Here is a 25,475-nt window from a genome sequence, read left to right as displayed (position 1 = left end):
ACCTCGTTTCGGTAGAGAACCTTCAAAAACAAGTCATAAAAACACTTCTTTTGATCATCCAAACACCCAAATTATTACTGTAATTGGAAATATAATGAGTCAATATGTATCTACCTGTGTCCAAGGTCTGTAGGGTCGATTCATAGCAAACGTGTTCCGTAAATCTTTGTATGATTTGTATACACTTGTCACGGTGGAAAAAAAACAGCAACTGGCTGCAACACAGTGCCCTCAAGAGGCGAGAATCCAAGAAAGAAAAAGAAATTAATAAAAGTTTTAAAATTTAATTATAGACTAGGCACCCTGTTAAATGATTAGATTCATTTATATAGTGCTGTTTACATAAGTGTAGTGTAAGTTATTTTAGATTAGTATATTGTAGTTTAACTAAGTTAAAAATATTGTAAAATAATTTAAGGGAATTTTTAATTTTGTTTTTTATTTGGTTTTTAATTTGATTTTTAATTTGATTTTAATTAATTTAGTTTAATTCAACTAAATTTAGATAAAATGTCTAGTTTACTGTAATGTGTAGCGCAGTTTTGTGCCATGATGAACCTACCTATTAAGGCAGAACAACGCCCCCCCCCCCCCGCTATTAAGGAAATGTCACATGACATTGATGAAAAATCACATGACATACCCAATTACATGACATACATAATTAGGCAGAAGCCCATCAACAACCCCCCCCCCTCCCCCCCCCCCCGGCTAGAAAAATTTCACATGACATACCCAATAAGCCTCAAGTGCCACCCTGCCCCCCTAATAACAAAATGTCACATGACATGCACCCCCAACCGCCCCCCAGAGAAATGTCACATATGACATACCTAATAAGGCAAAAGCCCCCCCACCCCCCTATTAAGGAAATGCCACATGACATACCCTTAGACAGAAGTGCACCCCCAGCTTATACAGAAATGTCACATGACATACCTAATTAGCCAGAAGTGCAGCCCCCCTCCCTGCTATTAAGAAAATGTGACATGAATGCACTCCGCCTGCCAAATACCTAATCAGGCAAAAGTGCACCCCCAGCCCCACCTCTTATTAAAGAAATGTCACATGACATATCTAATTAGGCAGTGCACCCCCCCCCCCCTCGCTGTTAAGGATGTCACATGACATACATGTACCTATTAGCCAGCCCGTCCCCATCTCTCGCCCCCCCCCCCCTCCATTAAAGAAATTTCACAGACAACCCTATAGGCAGAAGTACCCCCCCCTCCTAAAATGGCCAGAAGACTGCACCCCCCTTGCTATTAAGGATGTCACATTAAATACCTAATTAGCCAGAAGTGCACCCCCCCCCAATATTAACATAATAAGGAAATGTCACATGACATAGGCAGAAGTGCATCCCCCACCCAGGCCGCCCCCTATTAAAAAAAATGTCTTAAGACATACCTATTCTAATTAGGCAGAAGTCCAACACCCCCCCCAGCTAATAAGGACATGTCAGATTACATATATACCTTTAGGCAGAACATTTAGGAAATGTCACATGACCCACTAATTAGCCAGGAGTGCAACCCCCCTCCCCGCTATTAAAAACATGTCAAATACCTAATTAGCCAGAAGTGCACCCCCCCTAGTAAGGAAATGTCACATGACATATACCTAATTAGCCAGAAGTGCACCCCCCTCCCATGTAAGGAAATGTCATATAACATATACCAAATAAGGCAGAAGTGCAACCCCCAGCCCCTATTAAAAAATGTCACATGACATACCTAATAAGGCAGAAGGTACCGCCCTAGTAAAGAAATGTCACATGACATATACCTAATAAGGCAGAAGTGCACCCCAGCCCCCCTTATTAAACAAATGTCACATGACAACCTAATAAGTCAGAACAACGCCCCCACCCCCGCTATTAAGGAAATGTCACATGACATTTATGAAAATATCACATGCAGACCTAACTATATGACATACCTAATTCGCCTCAAGTGCAACCCCCCCCCCCCCCAAAACAAAATGTCACATGACAAGTGGAGCGCCCCCCAGAGAAATGTCACACGACACACCTACAAATGTAAGGCAGAAGACCCGGCCCCCACCCCCCCCCCTACTAAGGAAATGTCACATGACATACCCTTAGGCAGAAGTCCACCCCCCAGTTAATACGGAAATGTCACATGACATACCTAATAAGGCAAAAGTGCACCCCAGCACCACCCCCTATTAAAGAATACCCCTGCCCCCCCCCTGATATTAAAGTCACATGACTAGCCAGAGCTTTACCCCCCATTAAGGAAATGTCACATGACATAGGCAGAAGTGCATCCCCAAAGCCCCACCCCCCCCCCTATTAAAGAAATGTCACATGACATACCTAATTAGGCAGTAGTCCAACACCCCCCCCCCCCGCACCGCCATAAGGTAACGTCACTAACGACATAGCCAGAAGTGCACCCCCCCCCCCTTTATTAAGGGAATGTCACAGGACATAGCTAACTAGGAAGAAGTACCCCCCCCGGCTAATACATATTGGCCAGAAGTGCCCCGCCCCCTCCCCAGCTGTTACGGAATTTTCACATGACACACCTAATCAGCCAGAAGTGAACCTCCCCCCCCCCCACCACCCCTATTATTATTATTATCTATATCAGTTTTTTGTAAATGAGATATAGGCCTACCGGTTCATAATAATTATTACGATTAATGCTTACTCGGTAGTGATATTCCTGGTAATTATTATAACTTTGTGTTCCTGCATTTTCCTGTCTTTTCAAAGCCCCTTCGTGTTCCTGCATTTTCCTGTCTTTTCAAAGCCTCTTCGTAATTAATTGTCATTGCTAACAAGTATTGGTATATTTTGAAATTGCTTGCGCCCGAACACTAAAACAAATTATTTAGATCTAAAAAAAACACAATTAGAAGAGCCAAATATAAATAAATGACTTTGTGTCTCGGTTTCTGTTCAGAGTGTTTGGGCTTATTATTGTTGCTTTCTTCGGAAAAGAAAAAGGTTTTTAAAAGGGGGAATTTATACTATTGTTTATGTTTGTTCGTGTTCTGTTTTAGCTCAATTATCTTTGATGTAATATATTTTTACAATAGCCAAGAGGTAACAAGAGATGAATAAGCCCCATTCGTTGTCAGAGTGCCACTTTAGGCCAAAAGTCATGCGCAAAACTGGGTTATCATAATTATTTCCATGCCCTCAAATTCTTTTTAATAAATATTGTTTTGGGGTCATGCAATTAACTGTGTCGCTAAGGGCCTATAACAATTTATCACAACCTGGGTGCTACATGTATGTGCTTCAGCTTTTGAGGAGACGTGAAAAATATAGGCTTTGAGGTTGGTCCTATTTGGCTTGGGAAGTGAAAAAGTGATCATACTTGCACCGGTTTAGGAAAAAACACATTATTTGTCTGTGTTTTTTCCAGGGTATGGCCTAATAAGCAAAAATTTCAAAAAGCTGACCTGCCAAAAATTGAAAAGAAATCAGATGTTTTATTAGTTGTACGAAAGTATATTTGATTGGTTTTCAAGAGGTACAGATACCTAAAGTAGTTTTTAAAATAATTTTTGAATATTAATTAGCACAAGCATTTGGTGCGGCTATGAATCTATGAGCACCTTTTAGAGCTTTTTGGCGCCCTCCCGTGTTAACAAACTGAGATGCAAAACACTGGGTTGAACTTCACCCTAAATGCATATTCATGAATATGCAAATCACACTGTTTATTTGGGAAATAGTGTGAACACAGGGTAAGAAAACCTCCATTCATGATCCAACCATTAAAAGGTGTCAGTAGACAGTTTACCCAAAGCAGTAACGCTACAAAATATGACGGGGTTGAACTTTAGAAACATTTAATACAGAAAATAGTATTGGCTAAAAAATAAACACAACATTACGACTGCAAGAGATCACAACTTGCGTATGCGTATTTTAATGACAACCATTCGTGGTTTAGCTTCATACGTCGTGTTGGTTATATGCCTCGTTTTGTCACATACCTACTTGTGTTGTGTTTTTTCTAAGTTTTGGTCAATGGAGAGGAGACTCTTTGCTTGGCGCATAAAACCACACAATTTTTATCTAGGCACTGTTTACATCGCGCACAGAGAGGTAAAAGATTTGCCACGATTTTAGGGACACCACGGAAACAGGACCTCCTACGATGTAACTCTATGAAAAAATTATCACGAAATAGATGCTGCATAAAAACCCATTCACTTCTCAAGTCATAAAAAAACACTTCTTTTGATCATCCAAACACCAAAATTATTACTGTAAATGGAAATATAATAAGTCAATATGTATTTACCTGTGTCTAAGATCTGTATGGTCGAGGAAAAATCACCAATTCATAGCAAAGGTCTTCCGTAAATCTTTGTATGATTAGTGTACACTTGTCACGGTGGAAAAAAAAACAGTAACTGGCTGCAACACAGCGCCCTCAAGAGGCGCCCTTTGCACAGCACCCCGTTAAATGATTAGATTAGTTTATTTAGTGCTGTTTACATAAGTGTAGTGTAAGTTATTTTAGATTAGTGTATTGAAGTTTAACTTAGTTAAAAATATTGTGAAAATTAAAGGAATTTTTATTTTGATTTTTAATTTGATTTTTAATCTGATTTTATTTAATTTAATTCAATTCAACTAAATTTAGATTAAATGTCTAGTTTACTGTAATGTGTAGTGCAGTTTTGTGCCATGATGGATGTAGTGATGCAGTTTTACGACTAACCTAATAAGGCAGCCCAGGTCAAAATTCCAGTTGAACCTAGTTAACTGGGGTCAACTGGTTCAACTGGAAAGTGACCAAACTCGTCCATTTTCCATATTAACCAACTGGTTTTGACTAGGTTTAACCGTGTTCAACTAGGTTGAAATTATAAACCAGTTGGTCTCTGTCCATTTTCCATATTAAACCAACTGGTTTTAACTGTGTTTAACTAGTTTATTAACTGGTTTCAACTAGTTCCAGTTAAACCCAGTTTAACTAGGTTCAACTGGAATTTCAACCTGGGAGAAGAACAATGCCCCCCCCCCACCCCTGCTATTAAGGAAATGTCACATGACATTGGTTAAAAATGACATGACATACCTAATTACATGACATGTACATAATTAGGCAGAAGCCCATCAACCCCCCCCCCCCCCTCCGCTAGGAAAATGTCACATGACATACCCAAGTAGCCAGCTCAAGTGCCACCTGCCCCCCCTTAATAACAAAATGTCACATGACAAGTGGACCCCCAGCGACCCACAGAAAAATGTCACATATGACATACCTGAAGTCCCCCCCCACCCCCGCTATTAAGAAAATGTGACATGACATAATTAGCCGGAAGTGCACCCCCCCCCCCCCAATGCCATAGATATACCTAACTAGGCAAAAGTGCACCCCCAAGCCAGACCCCCTATTAAAGAAATGTCACACGAAATATCTAATTAGCCAGAAGTGCCCCCCTCCCCATGTATGGAAATGTCACACGACATATACCTAATAAGGCAGAAGTGCACACCCAGCCCCCTATTAAACAAATGTCACATGACATACCTAATAAGGCAGAGAACAACGCCCCCACCCCCGCTATTAAGGAAATGTCACATGACATTTATGAAAACATGTCACATGGAGACCTAATTATATGACATACCTAATTAGCCTTAAGTGCACCCCCCCCCCCCAAATAACAAAATGTCACATGACAAGTGCAGCGCCCCCCCCCCTGCAGAGAAATTGTCACATGACATACCTAATGAGGCAGAAGTCCTTGCCCCCCAACACCCCACTCCCTACTATGGAAATGTCACATGACATATACCTACATGTAATTAGCCAGAAGTGCCCCCCCCCCATGTATGGAAATGTCACATGACATATACCTAATAAGGCAGAAATGCACACCCAGGCCCCCATTAAACAAATGTCACATATGACATACCTAATAAGGCAGAGAACAACGCCTCCAGCCCCGCTATTAAGGAAATGTCACATGACATTTATAAAAACATGTCACATGCAGACCTAATTATATGACATACCTAATTAGCCTTAAGTGCAACCCCCCCCCCCCCCCCACAATAACAAAATGCCACATGACAAGTGCAGCGCCCCCCCCCCCCCCCCCAGAGAAATCAGAGAAATTGAGAAAAGGTGCAAGTAACCAGTAGAGCCTTTAGCCCTGGTAGGACGTCAGTCAGTGCCACTGCACTGACGTATAAAGGTAAAAAGGTTCTTTACAATGTGAACACAGGTTTGACTACAATTTACTTTATTTTTCACCTGATTTGAGAAGCTGAAATTCTTTTCATATATTCATAGTGTCCCTCACTATATTCTCAAGGAGTTCACTGCTATAATAGATGTTAAATTTTAATAAGATGTTAAATTTTAATAAGAGTTCACAGCTAACAAATATATCCATGGAAGAAATTATATCCGAAAATATGTCGAAGTTCTGCACTGGCGATGTTGATCATCGTGTACCACTTGATAGTGAAATGTGAGCCAAAGTGCGCATGGCTTTGAGTACAGTGCATTATCTCGCCGCTATTCGTCGTCAAAACAGGGTAGGTGCCGTTAAGTCGCCATCAACTACTCCAATAATATACAAATCCAGGAGGCATAAAAATATTTCAGCTCAAGTAGAATTTTCATAAATTTCCGGTTAAATTTCGGTTACAAATATCAAGTTTTTTTTCTTGTAAAAAAAACCCCAAAAAATTCTAAGCGCGCAGCAAATTCTTGCCTCTTGCTTTTTCACAGTGCTTTTTGTATATGTGCGGACAACAGAGGGCGCTTTCCTTCGCTCATATATTTTTTTTCTTGGGACGGTTAGCATGCGCTAATTTATGGTAAAAAGTGGCCTCATTTGTCCTAGGAAAAAATGCTATCGGCTCATGAAGTCTTAGCACAAGATGCAATGCTCGTAGCCTTGGTAGGACGTCAGTCAGTGCCACTGCACTGATGTCCTGGGTATAAAGGTTCTTTACAATGCGAACACAAGTTTGACAACAATTTTCTTTATTTACCTGATTTGAGAAGCTGAAATTTCGTTCATATACTCATGATGTCCCTTTATATTCTCAACGAGTTCACAGCTAACAAGGTGTTGATCATCGTATACCAATTGATAGTGTGAGCCCAAGTGCGCATGGCTTTAGAGTGCAGCGCATTGTCATGGTTGTCTTGCCGCTATTCGCCGTCAACTGGTTAGGTGCCAACAAATCGCCTTCAACTCCTCCAATACACATTTAAAATCCAGGAGGCATAGAACTTGGAGCACTACACCTCAAATAGAATTTTTTTGAGTTTCAGGTTGAATTTCGGTTACAAAGTGAGTTTTTTCTTTAAAAATATTTATAAGCAGCAAAGCCGTCTGCCGCCATCTTGCTTATTTCACATGGCTTCTTCTTGTCATATAGACAGACAACAGAGGGCGCTTTCCTGCGCGCGTATGTTTTTTTCCTAGGACAGATGTGGCCACTTAGCATGTGCCAATTGAACGGCCTCATCTGTCCTGGGAAAAAGATACGCTGACTATTATCCATCTGCTTAGTGGGTGGTTGACGCAAGTTGATGGCGCCGCCAGTGATCAGTGCAAGAAAGTGTTTACACGGAAGTTAGTGAACGACGTGGGATTGGAACACGCTAATTTCAATTTTCTTTTCACAAAATATTAACACCAAAGGAGAAAATTCAACAATTTTAAATAATGCGATCTTTGAGTTCTAACTACAAGGAACATGTGAGTAAAAGTTCAGACTCCCGAGTTAGGTAGAAATATTTGTAACAGATTTTTGAAAATTGGACTCCGTCGCGTTGCCTGCAACGGAGGAGTCCAACCTTGGCAACAATGCCCGGTATCGCATAGTTCTGCGCTTTGTGTAAATTGCTCACGGACTATTATCCATCTGCTTAGTTCTTGCACTGATCACTTGCGGCCTACTATTTGCAGCCAAATCGCTGTCAACCTGCGTTAACCAAACACTAACTAGTACTAACTAGTGTTTGGTTAACGCAGGTTGACAGCGATTTGGCTGCAAATAGTAGGCCGCTAGTGATCAGTGCAAGAAAACGTTTACGCAGAAGTTAGTGCATGACGTGGGATCGGAACACGCTAATTTCAATTTTCTTTTCACAAAATATTAATACCAAAGGAGAAAATTCAACAATTTTAAATAATGCGATCTTTGAGTTGTAACTACAAGGAACATGCGAGTAAAAGTTCAGACTCCCGAGTTAGATAGAAATATTTTTCACAGGTTTTTGAAAATTGTTCGCAATGGTACGGGACCTTAATACCCTGGACTCCGTTGCGTTGCCTGCAACGGAGGAGTCCAACCTGGCATGCCTGGGCTACGGAGCCTTATGTTTTTTCTAAGTTTTGGTCAATGGAGAGGAGACTCTTTGCTTGGCAAATGAAAAACCACACAATTTTTATCTAGGCACTGCTTACATTGCGCACAGAGAGGTAAAAGATTTGCCACGATTTTAGGGACACCACGGATACAGGACCTCCTACGATATTAAAATATAACTCCATGAACAAATTATCACGAAATAGGTGCTGCATAAAAACCCATTCACTTCGTTAACGTTAGAGAACTTTCAAAACAAGTCATTAAAAACACTTCTTTTGATCATCCAAACACCAAAATTATCACTGTAAATGGAGGTAATAAGTCAATATGTATTTACCTGTGTCCAAGGTGTGTAGGGTCGAGGAAAAATCACCAATTCATAGCAAAGGTGTTCCGATGACTTGTGTTCACTTGTCACGGTAACTGGCTGCAACTGCAACACAGCGCCCTCAAGAGGCGAGAATCCAAGAAAGAAAACCAAATTAATAAAAGTTTTAAAATTTAATTATAGACTAGCGGGATGCCGCGCTCCGTGCGGCACCCCGCTAAATGATTAGATTAGTTTATTTTTTTTAGTGCTGTTTACATAAGTGTAGTGTAAGTTATTTTAGATTAGTGTATTGTAGTTTAACTTAGTTAAAAATATTGTGAAAATAATTTAAAGTAATTTTTAATTTGATTTTTAATTTGATTTTAATTAATTTAATTCAATTCAACTATATTTAGATTAAATGTCTCGTTTACTGTAATGTGTAGCAAAATTTCACATGACAGGTGCACCCCCAGCGCCCCCATAGAAATGACATACCTAAGGCAGAAGTCCCCCCACCCCCACCATTAAGGAAATGTCACATGACATACCCTTAGCCAGAAATGCACCCCCAGCTAATAAAGAAATGTCACATGACATACCTAATTAGCCATATACCTAATTAGGCAAAAGTGCACCCCCTATTAAAGAAATGTCACATGACATATCTTATTAGGCAGTGCAACGCCCCCCCCCCCACCTCCGCTGTTAAGGATATGTCACATGACATACCTATTAGCCAGAGTGCAACCCCATCTCCTGCCCCCCCCCCCCTCCATTAAAGAAATGTCACAGACAAGCCTAACTAGGCAAAAGTGCACCCCCTAAAATAGCCAGAAGACTGCAACCTCCCCCCTTGCTATTAAGGATGTCACATTAAATGTCACATGACATAGGCAGAAGTGCACCCCCCCAATAAGAAAATGTCACATGACATACCTTATTAGCCATAGGTTCACCCTATCCCCATATTAAGGATATGTCACATGACATACCTATTAGCCAGAGGTGCACCCCAGCCCCCCCCCCCCCATTAAAGAAATGTCACAAACAAGTCTTATTAGGCAGAGGTGCACCCCCCCTAAAATAACCAGAAGAGAGCCTTGCCCCACCCCCACCCCATCACCCCCTACTAAGGAATCGTCACATGACATATACCTAATTAGCCAGAAGTGCCACCCATGTATGACAATGTCACATGACATATACCTAATAAGGCAGAAGTGCACACCCAGCCCCCCTTATTAAACAAATGTCACATGACATACCTAATAAGGCAGAACAACGCCCCCACCCCCGCTATTAAGGAAATGTCACATGACATTTATGAAAACATGTCACATGGAGACCTAATTATATGACAAACCTAAGTAGCCTCAAGTGCAACCCCCCTAATAACAAAATGTCACATGACAAGTGCAGCGCCCCCCCCCTTGCAGAGAAATTGTCACATGACATACCTAGTAAGGCAGAAGTCATTGCCCCCCCAACCCCACCCCTATTAAGGAAATGTCACATGACATACCCTCAGGCAGAAATGCACCCCCCAGCTAATACGAAAAAGTTAAGTGCACCCCCAGCACCGCCCGCTATTAAAAAAAAGCCCCCCCCCGCTACTAAGGTCACATGACATACCTAATTAGCCAGAGGTTTACCCCCCCCCCCCCCCAATTAAGGAAATAAGGAAATATGTCACATGACATAGGCAGAAGTGCATCCCCAAAGCCCCATTCCCAGCCCCCTATTAAAGAAATGTCACATGACATACCTAATTAGGCAGTAGTCCAACACCCCTCCCGCCCCGCTATTTAGCAAATGTCACATACACATATAGGCAGAAGTGCACCCCCCCCCATTAAAGAGATGTCACATGACACACCTAAATAGGCAGAAGTGCACCACCCAAGCCTGATTGTTCCCATCCATCCCAGACTCAGAGACAATAAAGCAAAAATTCACAAAGTAAACAGTTTGTATCTTTATTGCGTTTTATTTGTATACAAAATCAAGGCAAACTTTAAAACAATGTTTTGGAGTAAACAAACATAATAAGATAAAAACGACTCAAAATAGTAACAAATTAGGTAATGTTAAAAACAAACAGACAAACAGACAAACAGACAAACAGACAAACAGACAAACAGACAAACAGACAAACAGACAAACAGACAAGCAGACAAGCAGACAAGCAGACAAGCAGACAAGCAGACAAGCAGACAAACAGACAAACAGACAAACAGACAAACAGACAAACAGACAAACAGACAAACAGACACACAGACACACAGACACACAGACAAACAGACAGACAGACAGACAAACAGACAAACAGACAAACAGACAAACAGACAAGCAGACAAGCAGACAAGCAGACAAGCAGACAAGCAGACAAGCAGACAAGCAGACAAGCAGACAAGCAGACAAGCAGACAAGCAGACAAGCAGACAAGCAGACAAGCAGACAAGCAGACAAGCAGACAAACAAACAGACAAACAGACAAACAGACAAACAGACACACAGACACACAGACAAACAGACAAACAGACAAACAGACAAACAGACAAACAGACAAACAGACAAACAGACAAACAGACAAACAGACAAACAGACAAACAGACAAACAGACAAACAGACACACAGACACACAGACAAACAGACAAACAGACAAACAGACAAACAGACAAACAAACAAACAAACAAACAAACAAACACACACACACACACAAACACACAAACAAACAAATAAACAAACAAACAAACAAACAAACAAACAAATAAACAAACAAACAAATACGATAACCAGACAATAAATACTTAGAAAACAAAACTCTTACTAGACTGAAAACAGACACTAAAACAAACTCACATAAACTCAAACAAACAATCAAACCATCAAACAAACAAACAAATCCTCTTAGTAGACAATGAACACATAGAAAACAACACAAGCACAAAGATACATGAACAAACACACTGAGTAAGCAGAGAGCCATGAGTAAGCACAGCCATGAGCAAGCAGAGAGCCATGAGTAAGCAGAGAGCCATGAGTAAGCACAGCCATGAGCAAGCAGAGAGCCACGAGTAAGCACAGCCATGAGCAAGCAGAGAGCCATGAGTAAGCACAGCCATAAGTAAGCAGAGAGCCACGAGTAAGCAGAGAGCCATGAGTAAGCAGAGAACCATGAGTAAGTACAGCCATGAGTAAGCAGAGAGCCATGAGTAAGCACAGCCATGTGTAAGCAGAGAGCCATGAGTAAGCAGAGCGTCATGAGTATAAGCAGAGCCATGAGTAAGCATCGCCATGAGTAAGCACAGCCATGAGCAAGCAGACAGCCATGAGTAAGCACAGCCATGAGTAAGCAGAGAGCCACGAGTAAGCAGAGAGCCATGAGTAAGCAGAGAGCCATGAGTAAGCAGAGAGCCATGAGTAAGCAGAGAGTCGTGAGTATAAGCATAGCCATGAGTAAGCATGGCCATGAGTAAGCAGAGAGCCATGAATAAGCAGAGAGCCATGAGTAAGTACAGCCATGAGTAAGCAGAGAGCCATGAGTAAGCACAGCCATGAGTAAGCACAGAGCCATAAGTAATTACAGCCATGAGTAAGCAAAGAGCCATGAGTAAGCAGAGAGCCATGAGTAAGCAGAGAGCCATGAGTAAGCAGAACCATGAAGTTGGCTCTGTAGCATTGCCTTTAATAATAAGTTATTGCATTAGGAATCAAACTAACATGCAGCTTTTAGTTGCAACGTGAATGTTTGTAGGTTTATATTCATCTATTGACATTCAATAATGGAAGCTTATTATTGTTAATTACTACAGAACAAGGACCAGCTTTGGTGTTTTTCCCCATAAGTTTCCTAGAAACTGATCTGAAAAGATCCTGAAACATGTTGTTGAAGATATGCTGTTATATACTATTACTACTACTACTTCTAATATTTAAATATTTACTGATAAATTATTTCTATCTACTTCTACTTCTAACATTTACTGAAAAACTATCCTAGTACTATCTTAAACTACTTTAATGTTATATACTGGCATAATTAAATATTCTAATACCATTCTACTGCTACTTATTTACTTCTGCTTCTAATATTACTGAAAAACTATCCTAGAAAAACTATCCTAGTACAACATTAAACTACTCTAATGCAATATACTGGCATAGTCAAATATTTTACTACCATTATAAAGCCAATTTCACAAACGCTAGAATTAATCATACCTCGTTAAAGGAAGAGTTAATCATTCTTACTTAGGATGGGTTCAATGCGTCCGAACGTCTTCGGATACGGAATTTAACTTGTCGTAAGTCTTAATCCTCAAAAAGGCAGAGTTTTGTGAAATTGACGACTATTGTAGGCCTAAACTTAACTATTTTTACTTTGCTGAGAAATAAAATAATCTGAAATGTCATCTTCAAGAACATCTTTTCAGATCTTCAGTCTTGCCAGGTGAGAGAAATCATAACTTTTGTGATGCAGTTCTGCAATTTTGTCACAGGTTGTGGTCTAATTTTTTGGGTCATGTCAAACAGTTTGAGGATCAGTGGTATGGATGATCTTAAAGCCATGCCTATTATTAAGTATATTTTGCATGTATTATAGGGTTCCCTCAACACTCTGTGCTTTTTCATAATGCCCTTTCATAGTTTGTCAAATTTATACTCGTATTTATTTTCATCTTTGTTAAAATGTACCTATATGTATCCCCATACAGCGGTGGTGCTATTTTATGTCTTTTTCTCTGTAATTTTTTAAACGCAATTTAACCCTGTATAATGCCACATAACTCAGCTACCAGTTGGTTTTTAATAAGAATGAATGAATATGAATGAATGAATAAATGCATAATAATTGTATGCATAGATGCGCCTTATACTAAATGAAAACTACACTTGTTACAAATATGCGAATTATCAAACACCAAGGGGGGGGGGGTTCTTAAAAGCAAAGCTCAAACATGACTTCTTGCGACAGCAGATCTATCAAGTTCAGAAAATCACAGTTAATGAAGAAAACATATCAATGTGGCTTGTGTTCCTATACCCACACAAAGTTCAAGCAGGAATATTACGAGCAGTAAGCAGTGAGTAGTGTTCTTTATAGCCTCAGTTTGAGAATACATGCACAATGACAATGAAGATCAATTGGTTTTCTGTATTAAACTGGTTTAAAAACTAATTCTTTTGCCTTATTTTATAATAATTCTTTTGCCTTATTTTATAATAATTCTTTTGCCTTATTTTATAATAATTTGGGGGAGGTAATTACTCGCAGCTTAGAACTAAATTGCATGCAAGGGCGCCTTTGGCTGCCAGCCACATCAACCCACGGAACACAGCCAAGATTTAAAGTGTTTGATTTTTTGAAAAGCTTTACATCATTATGCAAAACTTTGTTTGGAAGTTTGTATATAGATGATGCAAAGCAGAAACAACAAACCTATCAAGTAAAAGTGCCCAAAAAATGCATTGAAGCACAACAGTGAAAAGATGACGAGGTTGAACGCAGCCCGGCCGGCTATTACGAATTGGCGCAGAACCAAGCATAACGACAAAGACGACGGCGACGATCTATTTTAACGACACTCAATATGGACATGGACTAGAGAACTAAGCATTTCACAACCGAAGAAAGGCATCTTCACAAACAGATAATTTTAAAATTTTCTTTCAAAAAAAAAGATATTCCCAAGAAATACATTGAACATTATGAATGCCATATCACATTACAATGTAGAAGACCTTTAGAGTTGCTGTATCAATTTGAATACTCTCAGCCTCAAATCTTCAAATTTCCATGTAGCTTTTAGTGGAGGATTTTTGAAAATTGAGGGCACTACAAAATTTAATGCAACTAAAACATTAAATGCACAAGAGTTGTCTAAATACTTTAAGGCAGGAAATGCATCATGCACTGTGTGCAATGTGTAGTGTACAATTTATAATAAAAACGAAATAGCATTCAAAGCAATGCACATAATTTTATGTATCTGTATACAAATTTTCCAATGTGGTGAACAAGCATTTCTTGCCTTACTCTCTTGTCCTAAAGTTACTGTATGTACCAATAATTATAAACCATGATGCCCTTCACAATTGACTACTCCCCAGTTCACCATTTAGAGGATATTGAAGGATTCAGGGCTTTAAAAACAACCTGCTTTTAAGTAAAAACTTTGTAAACTTATAAAACAATGTTTTGGCCATGTTTTATTATATTTAACTTTTCACCAATCAGCAAAAAAGGCTGTAAAACCAAAACACTGCTTTTAACAGATTCAAAAGCACCACTGCACAAGCAACAGATCATGATGATGAAGAGAGAGTCAGCATCTTATCATCAGAGATAGTGTCATCTGAAGAAAGAGGTAGCATCTTATGAGCATCAATCCAGTCAACTACAGGGAGAAGCTTGGTAGAGACAGTGCTGTTTCCCCACACAGTGAGTATTGATTCACAAGCACCATTGCCTCATTCAAGTCTCCTTAGATGAAGAAGCTCATACATGTACATCAATGTTGTCCTCTCTGAAGTTTTGAACAATGACTGAAGGTAGAATTTTATAGAAGAAAGAAACCGCACAAACCATGTGGTCAACAACATCCTGGAATCAGTGCTTTGAATCTGACCTGTACGTCAACTTGTGGTCGGACAAGCGACTTGATTGATGTTCATGAACAAAAGAATGTTGATCGCTGAGATGTTGGCAATCATCAGTGTTGGATAAATACCCTTGTCAACCAATAGACCAGTCTTTAACTACGACCAGGGGCTGTACACACATGAAGTCCAGGGTAGCAAGCAAATTTTATATAGAAGTTCCATACATGCACACTAGGCAGATGTACAACCATCGATACCTTGAAAGTACAAAGCATTGTCACTAAATGTTTATAAGTAAACTTTAAACATGTTGTCATTGTGTACAGCTGTGTATATAGATGCATCCAATAGAGCAGATAGGGTTCGTGGCGCCTGGGGGCAAGATGAGAGGATGATGCCATGTCACAAACTTAACCCATCGCCCCCCCCCCCCCCCAATAAACCTCAGAACATAAAATAAACACAACATACTATATGGCACATGTCCTCACCCTTTGCCCCCACCCCCCTAGCTACATCAAGGTCTGCATCTAAACTAACATTTTGACAACTCCTACAATAAGTACATGAGTTCCAATGCTCAGATGACTTGGCTATTATACATTCTAAACTGCAGTTCACAACAACTATGATTATGGTTCTCAACCCACATTCTAAGACCCGGCCATCAGAACTTGAGTCAAGTGCGAAGAAATCTTACACCTTACAATAAATGCTGCTAAAAATTCTTTCATCAAAGTTTGTCAACTAACTACGACAACGAATCTGGATCCTATATATGACTCAGACATCAGATTGCGAGTCCGTTGAGTTCAGTGTCGAGATGAGTTAAGTGCCATGATAACTTGACCACTTTCAATCAACTATTCTGAGTAATAAAGTTCACCACAGACTTAACTCTGACTACAGATCTTGACCCGTATTCTATGAATAATAAGCCATGAGAACTTGTGAGCCAAGATCACTTGTCCATTTACACTCCTTGCTTCTGAGCACTAAAGTTCACCACAGGCTTAACATTCTATATGTGAATCTGCAATGGGAACTTGAGCCAAGATACCTAAGCATTTACAATGAATATTATCTACAAATCAAATTTTTAAGACAAGAAGTTCCATGAAGTGAATTTTAATGCTACGAAGAGTTAATTTGAAACGGTCAAGTTTTCTTGGTTCAAATTCCAGTGGCTGAGTTGTAGACTGCTGGCCAAGATCCATAGTCATAGCTAAGCCTGTGGTGAACTTTAATCGTTATAGAAGCATCAATTGTAAATTGTGTGGATCTTGACCCACATCCTAAGATTCGGCCATCAGAACTTGAGCCAAGATGACCATTTACAATCAACACTTCTATTAACATTAAACTTTACCACAGGCTTAACTATGACTATCGATTGACCAACAATCTACGATTCAACCATCAGAACTTGAGCCAAGATAACTTGACCATACAATCAACCCTTCTAAGCATTAAAGTTCAGCACAGTCTAAACTATGACTATGGATCTTGACCCACATTCTATCAATCTGCCGTTAGAACATGTGAGCTAAGATAATTTGTCTATTCACAATCAACGCTTCTTAGCATTAAAGTTCACCACAGGCTTAACATTTCTGTATCTGAGTCTGCCCAACATCAGAACTTGAGCCAAGATAACTTTGCCATTTACAATGAAGATTATTTACAATTAAAACTTTTAAGATAACTAGTTCCACTCCAACCTCCTCATGACCCATCCCAAAATCTTACAAATTACTGACAAAAAAACCACAGAAACACCAGTTGCCAAACTTCATAAAGCTGCTAAGCATTAAAATACTGATTTACCCATTTTAGCAAGGGCAAAATGACAGCACACCAGTCACATGGTGCAAGTGACATGCCTATACAGCTGCTATCCTTAAGTCTGGTAAGCACCATTTCATTGTGCTTAGCTACTGTAGAACAAAATGCCGCTAAACATTAGTTATTTCATATTTTTCTATGAGCAATACACACCGGTCACATGTTGCATGTGATATGAATTTTTTGCTTGGTACCCTCAGTCTGGTAAGCATGAATTCATTTATTTACTTTTGCTGCTGAAAGCAGATCAACGAAATGTGAACATTTTAAAAAGTTAAAAAGGTTAAAAACATTAAAAAATTAAAATTTACTATTATTGTTCTCTACTCCAGTAGGATGCTGATTAACCAAAATATCTTAAATTAGAACAAAATACACATCGTGTGTTTGATCTAATGTGTGTTCAGGCAAAATTTTGTTTGATTGTTTTACTATTTTCAACTTCAATTATTGTTTAAAGGGGGTACCCATCTCTTTGTGTTTGTTAATAGTACTCCCTTAAGACATTGCGTCACACACACGTGCATCTAAGGGACACCAACCATTAAGCTACTTCCAGCTTCAAAGCTGTAAGATAATTTGAAAACAACGCTTTCAGCATATCATGTTTTTTTTGATGATTAGCTTTTAAAAATTGTCCATGAAGCATATCATGTATGGTGGTAAAATTTGTGCAACACCTAGAGAGAATGTGGGTCAAGATCCATAGTGAAAATTAAACCTGGGGTAAACTTTAATGCTTAGAAGTGTTGACAGTTAATGGTGAAGTTTTCTTGCCTCAAATTCTGATGGCTGAATCTTTGAATGTTGGTCAAGATCCATAGTAATAGTCATGCCTGTGATGAACTTTAAGTTAATATAGAAGCGTTCATTGTAAATTGTGTGGATCTTGACCCACATCCTCAGATTCGGCCATCAGAACTTGAGCCAAGATGACCATTTACAATCAACACTTCTATTAACATTAAAGTTCACCACAGGCTTAACTATGACTATGGATCTTGACCAACATTCAAAGATTCAGCCATCAGAATTTGAGGCAAGAAAACTTCACCATTAACAATCAACGCTTCTCAGCATTAAAGTTTACCCCAAGTTTAATTTTCACTATGGATCTTGACCCACATTCTCTCTAGGTGTTGCACAAATTTTACCACCATACATGATATGCTTCATGGACAATTTTTAAAAGCTAATCATTTAAAAAAATTGTGATATGCTTAAAGCAGATTTGTAACATTGGGCCCAGATTGAACATTTTCAAAAGTTAAACAGTTAAAAATAGTTTAAAAAGTTAAAAAGTTTTTTTTAAAAGTTAAAAAGTTAAACATTTAAAATTTAACACTTATTGGTGTCTTGGTCGCTCATTATAGCTCTTGAACTACATTAGATATGACAGTCCTCCATCAGTATCAAACATGACATAGAAACCACTCTGTGACTGGACTTCATGAAATAAACAACCCATGTAGATGTCAACTATGCAGTTCTTGCATCTATACTTCAGTCTGGAGTCTCCACTTATACATGTTTCCCTTGACTATTTCACCATTAACTCTTATTGGTATCCTGGTAAGTAATTATTGCTCCAGAACAACATTAGATAGGTCAGTCCTCATCAGTATCAAACATGACATACAATCCACTCTGTGACTGGACTTCATGAATGAAAAAACAACCGACGATGGTGGCAAATATTCGGTTCTTGCATCTATAATTTTCCTTGACTATGTCACCATCAATAATAATTGTTGCTCGGAAACTACATAATTTATTCCTCCATGATATGACAGTCCTCCATCAGTATCAAACATGACATACAGACCACTCTGTGACTGGACTTCATGAAATAAACAACGTCATTGATGGCAAATATCCAGTTCTTGCATCTAATTATATAAATCTTTCCTATAAGTGTTTCCAATGTAAATGTTTCCCTTGACTATTTCACTATCAACATTGGTATCCTTGTTACTCTGAAACTACATTAGATATGACAACCTCTATCAGCACAAAACATGGTTCATGACACACAATCCACTCTGTGACTGGACTTCATGAAATAAACAACTGGTGTTGGTATCAATTATAATTTCTTGCGTATATACTTGAGTCTGTAGTCTCAAATTACGTTCGTTTCCAGTGGTTATTCATCATCAACACATACTGGTATCCTGGTTGTTCATTGCTGTTCTTATTAGATATGACAGTCCTCCATCAGTATCAAACATGACATACAATCCACTCTGTGACTGGACTTCATGAAATAAACAACCGATTTTGGTGGCAATTTTGTGCAGTTCTTGCATCTACTTCCATCTGGAGTCTTCACTTATTAGATGCATTGTGATTAGCACCCTGTCATACCAAAGATACAACTTTTGAGAACAGGAAACTTCTGGAATGTCTTCACAAGGTATGAAGTAACTTCAAACAAATGCCCTCTCTGATGGCAGCATCTTCTGACTATCTATGGATAAGGAGTAGATACTGATGCCTCAGTAGTTTAAGCAGGTTTGAGTACAATGAAGATGAGACAGTTCCCAGGGTATGATGGACTGTGCTTGAAATCTGATTGCCTTCATCTGACTGAGATTCTTAATGTAACATACAATGAGGACAAAAGCTGGCATGCCATTTTGTTACATTTCCTTGAATGTTTCTCAGGTTATAAACACTTTCATCAGTCTGTGTCTTGCAGAGATATCTTCCATTTACCTGAACATCCTGAAGAAGATGGAGAAGATGTCCAGATGCCTTGTCTGACATAAAACAGTCTTATTGATGGTTAAATGCAGCAGAAGATATTGCAGTATCAAGATATGCAGGTTTCTTATAGCAGGCTATTTTCATTGATGGATCAGTAGGGGTTAACTTAACATAACATAACAATTAAAATTTATAAGGTGCTATTCCATCAAGATCATAGCGCAATAGAACGAAAGAAATCTCCTCACTTGGCTAAAAAGACGTGAACATTTTGGGGTTAACTTTGCCAAGACCAAAAAATGTCATGCTTAACTAACACCATGGATCTGACCCACATTCTATGACTCTGCCATCAGAAATTGGGCCAAGATTATGATTCGCCATTTACAATCAAAATTATCTACAATTAAGACTTCTAAGACAGGAAGTACGTTTCATTACTCATGTAAAGATCTTTAAAATTTCTGTTAAAAACTACAAAAACACCAATTGCCCAACTTCATAAAGCTGCTGAAGCAGTAAAATACCGCTTAACACATTTTAAGGAGAGGCAAAAACGATAGTGTTGTAGTCACATGGTCCATGTGACATGATTGTTTTAGCTGGTACCCTTAGACTGGTAAGCATAATTTTATTGGCTTAACTACTTTTGTGTGCTGAAAGCAGATCAATGAAATTTAAACATTAGTTGTTGAAAAAGTTATTTTACATTTAAAAATTTAAAAGTTAAAAAAGTTAAAAACTAAGTTAAAAATTTAAAATTTACTACTATTTTTCTTTTTATTCAGTGAGATGTCGATTAAGCAAAGTATCTGATGCAAGAACAAAATATCTAGAAAGAACCAGTACTTTTAAAAGTTGGAAACTCCAAGTTGTGTTCAGGCTAATTTTGTTTTGTGTGCTTTCAACTTTTTTTAAAAGAGGGTACCCTTCCCTGCAGTTGAAATGGAAATAGTTTAAACTTGAGGCACACCAAACGATTTAGCTTTACTTCCGTCACGAAAGCTGGAAGATAATTTGAAAATTTACAACAAACACTTCTAAGCATTCAAGTTTACCACTTGCTTATAACATTTGATTTTGACCCACATTCTATAACTCAGCCTTTAGAACTTAAATGTAAATGGTCAAGTTTTCTTGCCTCAAATTCTGATGGCTGAATCGTAGAATGCGGGTCAAGATCCATACCCATAGTCATGCCTGTAATGAACTTTAAGTTAATATAGAAGTGTTCATTATAAATGATGTGAATCTTGACCCACATTCTAAAATTCGGCCATCAGAACTTGAGCCAAGATGACCATTTACAATCCACACTTCTTTTAACATTAAAGTTCAGCACAGGCATAACTATGACTGGGCCTTGACCCACATTCTACGACTCTGCCATCAGAAATTGTGCCAAGATAACTTGACTCTTTACAATCAACGCTTCTAAGCATAAAGGCTGAATAAAGGCTGGATAAAGGCTGGTCGCCTCGTGTTCTTACTTTAGGGTGTTTCCAGGCCATCACTAATTGTTGTTACGGATGGTTTGGCATTATTGGATAATGACGACCAGTTGTAATCAAAGATATAGTAATGTGTGTTTGTTCATATTTCATTACTATTCGCCGACTTATCTAAGAATGGCTTATTGCAACAGGCTTAATGACTGACAAAGCGAAGACCGTCTCAGACAGATAGCTGACTATAACTGACAGGTGAAAACACGTAACATTCTGGGGCTATTTTTGTTTAGCACGAAAACTGTGAAAGTACGATCTTGGTCTAGTTTCATAGAACTGCATAAGCAGATTCATTTATCTATTTAACAAAAATGAGTATTGCACATGTGTCATGGGGTCTTTACTGGTAGTCTTTTCTGGTAAGCATAATGTTGTTGTGCTCAGCTGCTCTTTGTGCTTAAGCAGCTCCGTTTTGAAAGAGCTGCAGGATTTCAATTTTATGAAACTTCTTTAATCAGAAAAGTTAGCGGGAAACCAGTCAAAATCAGTACATGTGGATTGGTACTTTGCCTGGTTACTCTGGTAGGCTGGTAGTTTTTGCTAAGTTGCTTTTTGTTTAGGCTGCTCTTTGTTTAAGCAGCTCTATCAAATTGGGCCCTGAAATGAATCATCAGCTGCTGATCCATCTTGATCCACTTTGGGTCAGGTCTCATTGAAAGTTGTTAAGCAGCAATTGCTAATAAGAATATAAACCATTTTTTTCAAATTTGTTTGTGAAATTGAAATCTTTGCAATGTGTAATAACGGATGACCCCCAAACATCAGGTTTGGTTTTACATACACGTACAAACAACTATTTGGATGAAAGAGGTTTTCAACTTATTTTCAAAATTAGATCCCAGATTATAGGACACTTCTGATTGGTAATTAAATTATCCTGCGTTTGTCTTAACGAAGGTTGGGTTGTATTCAGTTGAAATTGCTCCCTGATATTAGTTTCACATTACATTTGGTAATACTATCAAAGATTCTCACTTGGTGATCCGCACATTTTGCATATAAAAAACAAATCTGTGAAGAATTGTTTCTGATGTTTAATACTATAAACAGTTATCCAGAGCTCGTTTAACTACCAAGAAATTTTGATACTAACAATTACTTGAAGTAACAACAAATAGTGTCCAATGATTTTAAGGAGTCAAATTTTAAAGTCTGATAATCAAAAAAAATTGAGAATATTGATACAGCACCCAGTATTTTATGTACAAAGTATTCAGTTCTCCAATTACCCAAAGTCAACATATTGCTAACATGCCATTCACACAGTCACATTGTTTCCCTCGTCCTTTGGTTTAGTCCAATAAATATTGAAAGTAATCACAATGGAAAAGGCATTGTGATTGTTAAAATGATGCCTGCTACACACATGGTAAAATGCTGTTATTTGCCAGACCTGTTGATCCAGCACGCGATGTCCATATTGAGGGAAATTCTCAAACAAATCTGGTTTTGTTCGGAGACATGGTCTGACCAATGGCAGTGAAAGAGGGTCCTTATAATAATATCATATCCTGACCTCGGGAGTCATTACATACTTGAATCATGCCGACCTATATGAAAAGGGTCACACGGGAAACTTGTCCGGCAGCGCAATATGTAACCGTTTCGATTCACTAGCGCATTCATTACACAAAGCTGCTACTCCTGCCCGATGCAATAGTGGTTTAAAGACAACAAAGATTTGTGGGTACAGGGAATACAGCCAAATCAAGATATACTGTCAACTTTTGTTTAGCAAAGTCAAAAGTTAAAAACCACTACAATTGTTTACTCAGAAAAGAAGCTTAATTTCCCTAGAGTAATGCATCATTGAGTAAAGTCTCAATGAGTTATGCGAGTAATGCCTCAATGCCTAATTGAGTAATTACTCAATAATTGAGATTGAATATGATAGTACTGTCACGAGAAGTCATATTCGATTATACAAGTTACACACTTCAATGGGGAACAAAAATGGGTTAAACTCACGTGTTTATAAACAAATTGTTCTGTACCTTCACAGAAGAAACTGTGCTTTACTCTTCAGCAATCACTTCAGGTGTCCTGCTCAGTCTTGTTCCTGAAAATGTCCACCAGTGGCAGGATCCAGGTCCTAGGGGAGCTGTGGCCACTAAGCCCCCACCAGCATCCAACATCCGTCCAAAGTGACACTTTTGAAACTCCTTCTGATTTCCTTCGTTCATCATCAACATCAGTCAATGAAGGCTACTGCCTGGTGATGTAGTAACAACCGTCTACTTCTCCAGGGTTGTGTGGTTGTGTCGCTACCGTAAGTTCAGAGATCCAGCTGACTTGTGGTCTTCCAACCCCGTGTCCATGTGTGGTTCCATTAAGCACTGCTGCTGCAAGACCATCCTAGCGTACTGCATGGAAATTCAGTAGCAACTCTATAGAAATAAAAATAAGATACACAATAGTGAATTGTTTTCAGAACAGGTTTAATAGCAAAAGCAGGTACCATGAAGCTATTGAAAGCACAGTTGGTGTCTGTTACTCCAGAATCGTTAACAGTAAACAGGTTTTCTTACAGTTCAGTTGTAAAAGGTCACGTCACTGAAATTTAGAAAAGTGATTGTTAAAAACTGAGTTAGATGTTTTGACTGGGCTTTTAAATGATGTGAAAATAGATTTCGCTGTTGGAAAATTTGTCACAGCAAAAATAATTGGTATAGTGACTGCTTCTGTTGTTTATGTGTGTTGCGTTGTGTTGTCATTTGTCAGCCTTTGTCAAGCCGTTTACAAACAATAACTAGCATTTTTGTTGGGGTGATTTGTTTTTGTTTGTTTGCTTTTTTGGCGGCGGGGGGGGGGGGGGGGGGGTGATTATTAGTTTATCAGATGGAAATATTTCTTTGGAGAATTGGAACTGGATATGAGTTTTATAACAGAGAGTGAGCCTTTGGACTTATACTAGTAAAAGTTGTTTGGGTATAATTACTAATTGTGAAAATGGACTTTTTGTCAAAAGAATGATGAACTTGCACAATTATTTTTTTTAGCTGATACAGCTATTGCTGGCAAAAGAAAATAATTAAAATTGTTGGGCCACTGTAGGTTTCTAATCAATTGAGCAACACTGGAGGAATTTCGTGCTTATGAATATTAACTTCCAAAAGGATTTTAATTGTCAAAATCTAATAGTTACCTTAAAAGTCACTCATATTTTGAATGACATAACTAAAGTTATTTACTAGGTTGGTAAACTGGCAATGCTCAAAAGGTGCAGCCACAAGGCTTGTTAGCATGCAATTGTTAACATTGTCAATCAATGTTAACATTTATTTCTAGCAAATTCTACCCCTGCACATGCAAACACAAAGTTGCTATTTGTTCCTCACCAACTAAATAATGAAAACTGCCTGAGCATATTTTCTCTAACTCATTTGCATAAGTTTTGGTGACAAAAGTCTGAAAAGGAAGTCTTTTGGGTACAAATTATGCTTTTGAATTGTTATTTTACTTGGATTCAATCAATTCAATTTTGTGGAAAGTTTTGTACTTCAGGAACCTAGCTATGCTTATATAATACCTTAGAGCATTTACAGACAAATTGGGTGGGACTCGAACCCACAACAATCTGCATAGTTGTGCAGATGTCACACCTTGTCACGCCTATCAATGCTGAAAGGTATTGCAGGAGCTTAACATAGGGAAGTCGCTGAAGCACAAAATATAAAAACTGAAAAACATATAAAGATTTTTTACCAAGTAAAACTAGGAAACTTCAGCATAAGTTGAACCCAGAACCATCCAAGTGAGATCAATGCAAGTACATAATGCATACAAGTTGCTCATGTACAAAAAAGGCTTTTGTGAAAATACTTTGGCATGACATTTCAATCCTTTTAATGAGTTTAAGAATTTTTTTCTATGGGATTTGAGACATTGCATGGTGAGGTATTGATATACATTTGGTTTTTGGTAACACCATGTGTTTTGTCTATTGCAAGGTAGATTTTGTTCTTGCTATTTATTCTACTATCACAGAGTAGATTTTCAGAAGACTTCTCTGTTGCGAAAAGAACCGCCTGCCTTTTAACTACTACCTGGGTGGAAGGTAGAAAATCGACCAGGAAAACGTCTTAAGATATTAGATCGCTATTAACTTCACTAAAACAAAGTGAATTCTTAATTGGTCTCAACCTTTGGACTATA

General features: G+C 38.6%; 1 pseudogene; it reads right to left on the bottom strand.

Annotated features, from left to right (window-relative positions):
• Positions 1-23,503, bottom strand: part of LOC139936420 (uncharacterized) — a 35,235-nt pseudogene extending 11,732 nt beyond the window's left edge.
• Between the last annotated feature and the right edge of the window lie 1,972 nt (positions 23,504-25,475).

This window comes from Asterias amurensis, chromosome 4 (genome assembly GCF_032118995.1).
Source record: "Asterias amurensis chromosome 4, ASM3211899v1".
Classification (NCBI taxonomy): Eukaryota; Metazoa; Echinodermata; class Asteroidea; order Forcipulatida; family Asteriidae; genus Asterias; species Asterias amurensis.
Note: the sequence above shows the minus strand (reverse complement) of the source record. Positions and strands in the feature narration are given on the sequence as shown.